The sequence below is a fragment of the Symphalangus syndactylus genome, chromosome 18 (assembly GCF_028878055.3).
Source record: "Symphalangus syndactylus isolate Jambi chromosome 18, NHGRI_mSymSyn1-v2.1_pri, whole genome shotgun sequence".
Lineage (NCBI taxonomy): Eukaryota > Metazoa > Chordata > Mammalia > Primates > Hylobatidae > Symphalangus > Symphalangus syndactylus.
The window spans coordinates 92,098,092-92,107,540 of NC_072440.2; the positions used below are offsets into that span (position 1 = coordinate 92,098,092).

The 9,449-nt window shown below is 50.8% G+C and overlaps 1 pseudogene; it reads right to left on the minus strand.

The window, feature by feature from the left end:
• Positions 1-7,882: 7,882 nt before the first annotated feature.
• On the minus strand, positions 7,883-7,983 carry LOC129468671 (uncharacterized; annotated as a pseudogene).
• Between the last annotated feature and the right edge of the window lie 1,466 nt (positions 7,984-9,449).

Genomic DNA, 9,449 nt, shown 5'->3' on the forward strand with positions numbered 1-9,449 from the left:
TTCCTGCATCCGAAGGGGAAGGGCGAGGCCAGCAGCCATCTATTCACTGACTCCTCTCCATGGCTCCCAGGCCATTCCTGACATGGCTTGTCTGGGAGAACTGGATGGATCCTGGCTAAACATGGAAGAAAATCAGGGCTTCAGGAAGGCTAGATATACATGTGCATTTATCCACCTGGATGTTTGTAGGCACTGCCTCAAAGTTATCATTTCCATCCCAAACATCAGCCTCTCCCCCTGGGTGTCCTCTCTCAGCATCTCCATCCCTTCCATTGCCTGAGCCAGAGATGCAACTGCTCCTGGAGATTCCTCCCTCTCTGGAATGCTCCTGGTTCCACCTGTTGAATGTCTACATATGCCTTGGTTCCAGCTCTTCCTTCACCCTCGTCACCACTGTCCTGGTTTACTGGTTCATTTTCCTTCATCAGGATGATAGCAATAGTCTCCTAGCTGGTATCTTCCCCCAGTCTTATGCCCTCTATCAATCAGGAAGGTCGAATTCAAATTTGGATAATTTGAGAAGAGTGTACAAAGATGTGGGCAAGGGGCAAGAAAACCCCTTGAATCTCTGAGGTGAGCTGGGAGAGTGCTGTGACTTTTCCGGAAAGATGCAGCCAGCTTGCACATGGCCTGCAGGAGGGAGTTAGGGAGAACCCTGCTCTCCTCCCTCCCCTCATCTCCTGCTGGGGGTCCCCAATAGCTGAGTTGTCTGTCCACAGGAGGGTGAGGGAGCCTGTGGATGCTGTCTGCTCAGGTTGGTCTTCCTAGTACAGGGCAGCCGAGAGAAGGTTCTGGAAGGTGAAGGAAGGATGTTCATACAGAGATGCAGACATATTCGTCATATAGCACCAGGGAGACGTTTCTAAAACACATACCTGGACATGAGCCTGCTTAACATCCTAAGAATAACCAAAACAATTGTGTGAATGAATGGCAAACACCATCGTCATCCCCGTGGGTCTCTGGTGCAGGATAGGCACCAGCCTCGGCCCCTTTCACAAGATCTAACTCTCTCTTTCTGTGTGCATCATGACCTTCAAGGTCAATGCCAGTGTCCCATTTTACAGCTGAAGTAACTGAAGCTCGGAGAAGCAGACGCCTGCGTCTCACATTCCGGACCTGGTAACACTGGAGTCTGAGCATGGGGCTGAGTCAGCTGTGACAACATCTCTTCCTGGGGCCTTCGAGGCCCTATGGGTTTGTCCTCAGCCCTCTCCACTCTTGGCCCAGCCCTGCTGCTCCTCGCTCCTGGGACTCCTGGGTTGCAGCCAACCTGAGTGACTGGTTCTCTGGAGCCTCCCTGCTCTCTTGCCTATCTGAGCCTTTTGGGGCAGGAGTGTACGAACGATGGCCCAGAGGCCACAGTATTGCCTCCATGCCTGCTTTTGTACGGCCTGTGAGGGAAAAATGCTTTTTACATTTTCAATGATTGAAAACTTCAAAAGAAGAATATTTTGTGACATGTGAAAATGTGGAATTTAATGTCCATAAATAAAGTTTTATTAGAACACAGCCCCGCCCGTTTGTGTGCCTCTTGTCTATGGCCGCTTTTGTGCTGCCGTGGCAGAGTTGAGTAGTTGAAAATATTTTCAAATAGTTACCATCTGACCCTTTACAGGAAAGGTTGGCCAACTCCTGCTGAGTTGTATGGCTTTATGACACACAACTCAGTCTTCATTGTATTTTTGTGTGTGTTTAAATTCACCTGTAATTAATGAATATATGCACATTATGAAATATTCAAACAAAGCAAGGGTATGGGGGAATGTACAGGAGTTCCCTGTCCCCACCTCCTTCCTTGGGTGATTGCCATTAACACCTCCGAGCCTTGCAGATACTGCTTCTGCTTCCTCTATCTGCGTTGCCTTGTGCTGCTTCTGTTTCACAAAATCCCATCACACCTCAGGGCCAAGCGCTGCTGCCATCTGGTCTACACCCTCTGAAAGCTGCCCCTGGCCCTGCCTTCCTGGTGCATGTTGCTCCAAAGGTAGCATCTCGTAGAGACTGAGAGCACGGGTGCTGGAGGCAGTGGGTCTTAGCCGGGCTCTGCCACATCCCTGGGCAGTTGCTTACTGTCTCTATGCCTTAGCCTTTCCCTCATCCTTAAAACGGTGGTCATGGAATGATCTATGTGCTTCACAGGCTTGTGAAGCCCATGTGATAAATAATTAAACACATATTGGCCGGGCACATTGGCTCATGCCTGTAATCCCAGCAGGCAGAGGCAGGCAGATCACCTGGGGTCAGGAGTTTGAGATGAGCCTGGCCAACATGGCGAAACCCCATCGCTACAAAAATACAAAAAATTAGTCTGGTGTGGTGCCGTGCGCCTGTAATCCCAGCTACTCAGGAGGCTGAGGCATGAGAATCGCTTGAACCTGGGAGGTGGAGGTTGCAGTGAGCTGAGATTGCGCCACTGCACTCCAGCCTGGGCAACAGAGGAAGACTATCTCAAAATAAATAAATCAATAAACAAACAAACACATGTGACCTGCTCAGAACAAAGTGTGGTATACAGACGGTGCTGCTAGGGAGCCATCACGGTAGCTGGCGCCCGTGCAGCCCGCATCCATGCCTGGCTCCCCCACCAGGGTGCAGACCCCTGAGGCAGCGAGCCCGTCCTCTCTACTCTCTTCATCCTCAGGGCTTAGCCCAGAGAGGCGCTCAGGAAACAAACAGCGATGCTGCAAGAAGGCCGCGTGACAGGCCTCAGGGCCAGGGCCTCAGGTGTCCTGAGAGAACGAGGGCACCATGGGAGCCAGAACACCCAGCTCTTCTCGGGCCAGGCTGTGAGGATGTCCCAAGCACATGACCCAGAGCTTGGGGTCCCTGAGGCTGGGCAGGTGAATCTAGGACAAAAAAAGGCACAACTTCTCAATAAGCAGGAGCCCACCCTTTTTTGATTGTTGAGGGGCCTTCAGAGAGTCTAAAGATCACAGTGTCTCTTGGCTGTGAGGAGGGGCCAGGGAGCTCCGGCAGGCCCAGGCCTGGGCACCCAGACTCCTGGGTTCTTTTAGAGGGGCACCCGGCAAGGCTGACTGAGCCCTCAGATCAGCTGGGAGCCCTCATCAGACTAGCAGGGTTCAGACTTTTCGGAACGCTGAGGAGGGGGAGTGGGGGTGGGGTAAAGGCACCTCCACCCCTCCCACCTTCACAGAAAATTATCCTTCCCCCTCCCCACCCCCACATGTAGTGCTGTCCCCCGAACCCCAGATGCACATCCCAACCTTCTTCAGTCCTCCTAGCTTTTGAGGCAGTGAAGCCAGACCTGAAATGGACACACAGTTTATTTAGGATAAAGGACTTTGGTGCTCCACTCAACAAGCAAATAAAAGGCTGAAGCCTCGGGCGAGGCTGGGGTGGACAGGTGTGGCAACGTCGGCGAATCTGGAGACAGATTTGGCTCCGAATGAGCTGTGAGTTCTCCACCACCACCACCACCATGCAGGCTCTGGTGCTTGAGACCCCGGATGCTCCCAGGGAGGGGCCCGGGCGCTGGTGTGGGTGTGGGCACATAGCTGTGCTTCCCCGAGCAGCCAGGGCCAGAGACCAGGCTCCACAAGGCTCAGAGGGTTCATGGAGAAAGGGCAGGAGGGGCCTGAGGCGTGGCTCCCTGTCTGCCATGGGCCTGGGGTGGGCAGGTCCTCCTGCGTCCTCCAGTCCAGTCTGGAGTCTGATGCTCTGTGGCTGGAGCAGCTTGGGACAGGCTTAGGTGACACTATTTGAGGAACATCTCCTTCGAGGCTGGTCTCATCCCAGCAATGGATGGCTGGCAAGAGGGGCTGGAGTCTGCATGGGCTGGAGTGGGGGGATGGCATCAAATGTGATTGTAGTCACATCTGCACATCTGGCTGGGCTGTCCCTTATTTCCCTCCAGCTTCATGTCCCTTGCTTCTGGGAGCTCACCTGGCCCTGCCCCACTGGGCTGGCCCCTGAGTCGGGTGGTGGGTGCGGACGGCAGGTGTGGCCACCATTGTGCAAGGGGTGAGCTCACCCGCCGTGCCCAGCCTGGCCTGCACTGGCCTGCCCGCTGCTGGTTAATCATTGTTCAAACACCCTGGCAGGCAAGTGGGCTGTGGAGGGAGACGTGACAGGGCAGGGCTGCCTCTGCCAGGTCTCAGCAAAGCTCTGCCAGCAGGCCCAGGGCCGGAGCTGCTCCCCAGGACCCCACAGAGAGCAGCCTGCAGTGGGGCTGAGGCCACCTCTCCTAATTCCTTAGGAGGAACTCAGTAAATATTTTTGATTGACTCAAGAACACCCCTTTGTAGGTTTCCTGTCTTGGGGTAAACCCCCAGCAGTTTAGTAACATAGCTATGAGGGTGGGCCCCAGGGTCCAAAAGCTTTGGGTCAAACCATAGCCCTGTCACTTACAGGCTGTGTGAACTTGGCCAAATTTCATAATCTCTCTGTGCCTCAGTTTCCTGGGCTGTACAAAGGTGTTGATGATGATGATAGCGCCCTCCTCACAGGACTGTTGGGAGGATTAGGATATATATAAAGTGCTTACCTGGCCCATTGTCCCGAACCAAGACTGAAACACTCATCATGGCTCCCAGCTCATCCCCAAAAGGAAGATGAGTGGCCACCAGATGATGGGCTGGGCTGGTTGTACACTCACATGTTCTCCTGTGAATTAGGTACGATTTTCCCCACTTCCCAGATGAGAACACGGGATCAGGAGAGGGATGGGGAGGGATGTTACGTGTGAAGCAGCTGCTGAAGGTCACAAGATGGAAATAACAAGGCCAGGTTTCAGGCCCAGGTCCATCTGCACCCAAATGCCATGTTCTCCCCATCACCCAGCTCTGCCAGGTTTGCAGATCAAAGGTGCAAATCTAAACTTGCCAGGCAATTAAATTCTGCCCATGCTCATTGACATTCTCTGAGCGCAGCGGGTAGAGGGGTGGTGAGGAGGCTCTGGGCCGAGTTTGCTATGAGAAAGACAGAGATCAACAATGCCTAGCCCAGTCCCTGGGCCCAGAGAGCCCTCGATGGATGAGGAGAGAGAGCGCGAGCTGTGCACTGCCCGGCAGATGCCCAGCACCACCATGGCTGAGACCCAGGTGGCTCCAGGACCCCCAGACAGGCAGGGTCAAGAAGGCAGCTGGTGGGAAAAGGGCCTTGAAGCGGCACACTGCGTTTGATTTGTGTGATTTTTTTCAGCGTGTGTATATTTGGCATGGTTTAGGTGGGGGCGAGTTGCAGAGATCAGAGGCCTAGAATCCCCTTCTCCCTCCTACCCCAGGCTTCCCCACGGTGCTGCTACTAGCTGGGACTGAGTAGAGACAGCCATAGAGACAGGTGCCAGACTCCTGTTAAGCGCCCTGTCGGAGGAGCACTCGTCTCCTGGGAAGAGTCCCAGCCCTCAGCAAGGGCTCTTTGGTCTACTTCAGAGCCGCACCTTGAGGGAGAGTTCCAGGCATCAGGCAGCTTTCCCTGGGGCCTGTGGGGCATTCATGGGGCCCCATGGAAGCCTGCACACCATGGGATAGGCAGCTAGGAAAAATCTATGTCAGACACACAATCTGAGACCTTGGGAAAGAAAGGACCTTGAGGCCAAGGATTGCGGCTCAGGGACCTGTGTGTGTGTATGTGTGTGTGTGTGTGTGTACGTGTGTGCATGTGTGTGTGCATGTGCGTGCGTGTGTGTGTCTCTCTGTATCTGTGTGTGCATGAATGTGCACTGAGAGCTGGCTAGGGCAGCAATGTTCCTCCTCAGAACAGTGAAATTGGTAACGGTCATCTCATGACAGCCCCGGGAACCTCTCCCTTCCTTCCCCTTCCTAGGGGACACCCACTCACACCTGCCCTCACTGTAATGCCCAGTGGCCCCTGCCTTCTCAGCCTCTTCTCATCCAAACAGGATCTCAGAATATCCTCTGAGAAACTCACTTCTCCTGAGCTGTTGGTGGCTGAAAATGAGGCCTCCTGTGTGGCCCTCCCAGCCACTCTCACCTTCCAAGGACAGTCCTCCTGTCCCTACATGCATGGCCTCAGCTATGACCAGGGAGGGCCCTGGCTTTCTAGGACACAGAGGCAGCCTGCTCCTGCCTGGTTCTGCTGGAGATGGAAGACTTGCCTGGCTGTGGACTAAAGGCAGCTGAAACCAGTCATGGCCACCATGACACATTCCAGCCTCTGAGGCCAGACTGAGCCATGAGACTCTCCTACGTACTTGCTGACACACCTGAGAGGCCTCGGGCACAAGAAGACACTTCATGGCCATGGTTGAAGCCACAGATATAGGTGTCGGGGGACATCGGTGAGACGCTGGTGGGGCAGGAAAAGTGCGTGTGATACATGGTGTTGGTGCCAGACAGGTGTATGGAAGATATTAGAAAGATCCTAAAGGAGGTGAAAAAGTTGTAATCTCCTCTCCCATCTATCCTCTACACACACCTCCAGTATTATCCTCTCTATCTCAGCCAGTCTAGCTGTTCAATGATACATGGTGGTGGTGTTAGGGAGGTATGTGGTGTTCCTGGAACACATGAGAAAGATACACAGATCATGGAGGAGGCGAAGGTTCTAGTCTCATCTTCAGTTTGTTCTCTACACACACACTACCATTATCATCTTCCTGATCTCAGCCAACTTGGCCGTTCAATGATGATCAGGTTCTTAGGGTAAACATTAGTGTCTCCTAATCCCCAAAGATAAGATGGGAAAGGGTCTTCAGGCCACACCCTTGCCACAAGGAGATATGTTACAATGAAAGTAAATTTCAGATCATATTCTGCCACAACGACATACTTTTATTAGCAAATAGTCACAAAAATAGTCATTTGGCCCCTCCACTAAACTTGGGGCATCCCCTTTCTCTACCGCTAGGCATGCTGATAAGCACTCACATGGGAAGTCCAGTAACTCAAAGATATGGTGATGTTCTGTCAGCAGGACCAGCCAAGCTTCTGGTTGGGCCAGGAGACAGAGTTGTCAAGGCCAAGAGGGGACTCAGAATCAAATAGAAATAGACCCAGAGCACCAGTCCCTGCTTGTCAGGCACCCAGGTTTGCTGGATTCTTCTGTCTTTTTCAAGCAAAGACATAGGTGCCTAAACCATCTTTCCAGCTGAATATAGTTCTTGAACATCACTCACCTCACCAACAACAAATTACCTGGATATTGTTTATGCTAGTTAATGAATTTTGGGGAGCAGATTTAAATAACTATATTTGAAGCCCTTGCTAGCCACTTCTAGGGTGTGAGTTACTTTAAGTGTTAACTCATCACCCCTAGAGCATACATTACAATTAGCTCACACACAGAGACACTATCTCTTCTATTCATACAATGGAGCTTTGAAGTAAGTCACAGACATTGCACTAACCCAGGGCGTAACCCTTGGCGCTATTGACATTTTGAGCCAGAGAATTCTTTGTTGGGGTGGGGGGCAATCTGAGCATTGCAGCCTTTAGCAATAAAAACCAATACTTGGCATTTATCCAATAGATAATAGTAGTATACACCCCCTCCGCCACCAAGTTGTGGTGACCAAAAGGCCACCATACCTTGCCAACTGTCCCCTAGGGACAAAATCTCTCCAGGTTGAGAACCATTGAACTAGAGTGACCATATTTATTGTCCACTCTGGGACAATGTATCCACCACTAAAACTCCATAATTGTCAACTCAACCAATTTTATTTCGTCTCTACTCCCACTCACATTCTGCCACCACTTCCGCTGCTAGACTGGTTTGAAGCAAATTCTAGATGATATTCATCTATAAATATCTAAGTGTATGTCTTTATTTTTTAGATTTTTTAGTTGGCACATAATAATTGTACATATTTATGGGGTACATAGTGATGTTGAGAGGCATATAATATGTACTGATCAAATCAGGGTAATTGACATATTCATCTCTCAAACATTCATCATAAAATATGGAATGCTTCACAAATTTGCATGTGATCATTTGTGCAGGGGCCATGCTAATCTCTGTATCATTCCAATTTTAGTATACATGCTGCCAGAGCACTAGATGGATTGCTCAATCTATCTATCTATCTTTAAAAGATAAGAACTCTTTTTTTTTTTTTTTTTTTTTTTTAGATGAGGTCTCACTATGTTGCCCAGCTGGATTGCAGTGGCTCCACTGAAAGGAGTGAAGCCTGAATTCCACTGCACTCCAGCCTGGGCAACACAGTAAGAGTAGTGGGATCCAGCCTGGGCAACGTACCCAGAGCAGGCGCAATCCCACTACTGATCAGCACAAGAGTTCTGACCGGCTCCATTTCCAACCTGGGCTGGTTCCCCCTCTTTAGGCAAACTGGTGGTCCCCTGCTCCCAAGAGGTCACCATATTGATGCCAAACTTAGTGTGTACACCCAATTGGCATAACGCACTATAGCCCAGAATTCCTGGGGTCAAGTGATCCTCCTGCCTCAGCCTCCAGAGTAGCTCTGAATACAGGCATGCACTATCATGCCTGGCAGAACTGTTTTTTGTTTGTTTGTTTTTTGAGACAGTCTCACTCTGTCCCCCAGGCTGGAGTGCAGTGGCATGATTTAGGCTCATGCAACCTCTGCCTCCTGGATTCAAGCAATTCTTGTGCCTCAGCCTCCCGAGTAGCTGGGATTACAGGCATGTGCCATCTTGCCTGTCTAATTTTTGTATTTTTTAGTAGAGACAGGGTTTTGCCATGTTGGCCAGGCTGGTCTCGAACTCCTGGCCCCATGTGATCCACCCGCCTTGGCCTCCCAAAGTGCTGGGATTACAGGCATAAGCCATTGTGCCTGGCCCAGAATTCTTTTTTTTTTTTAATGTAACTATAATATTATTATACTTTAAAAATTAAAAATAATTCTTTAATATCATAAAATATCCAGTAGGTAAAACCAGGATACTCTTGAGAGTGTAATGGGCAATCAATTTACTAGGAAAAGCAGGCATAATTTGGAACTGTCCAGGCAAACCAGGACTGAGCCAGGCATATGGAGCATGGGTTTTCCCTAAATATAGCCCTTTCTAATGCATGTGTCTGAAAAGTCATCCCCCTGCTCAAAGCCTCTAAAGGCTCCCAGCACCTAAATACAAAGTCTCGACTCAGCCCAAGTCTCAAGACCCTCCGCGGTGTGCCCCCCACTTGCTCCTGCCTTCTCCTCCGATATCCTCCTGATGTGGTTCCAGCTGAAGACTGCATCACCTAAGGAATCTGGTGACTGCCACCACTCCCTGATGCTCAGAGATGTTGCTGCATGGGGCATGGCTCTGTGCATGCTGGAGGCACTGGTGGGCAACCTGGATATAGTTTTTTTGTTCATTTGGATTTTAGCTGTCCCTCTAAGTTACCTGAATTTGAATGATGGCGGAAGTAGGATATTAGGGTTTGCCGTGCAAACAGTTCTGGGCTAGAAGTGGCTCAACCTGGCCTGATATTTTTTTGCAGGGGAAAGGGGTCTTTTCCTTCTTACCTTTCTTTTTTAAAACATGTATCCGGGGCGT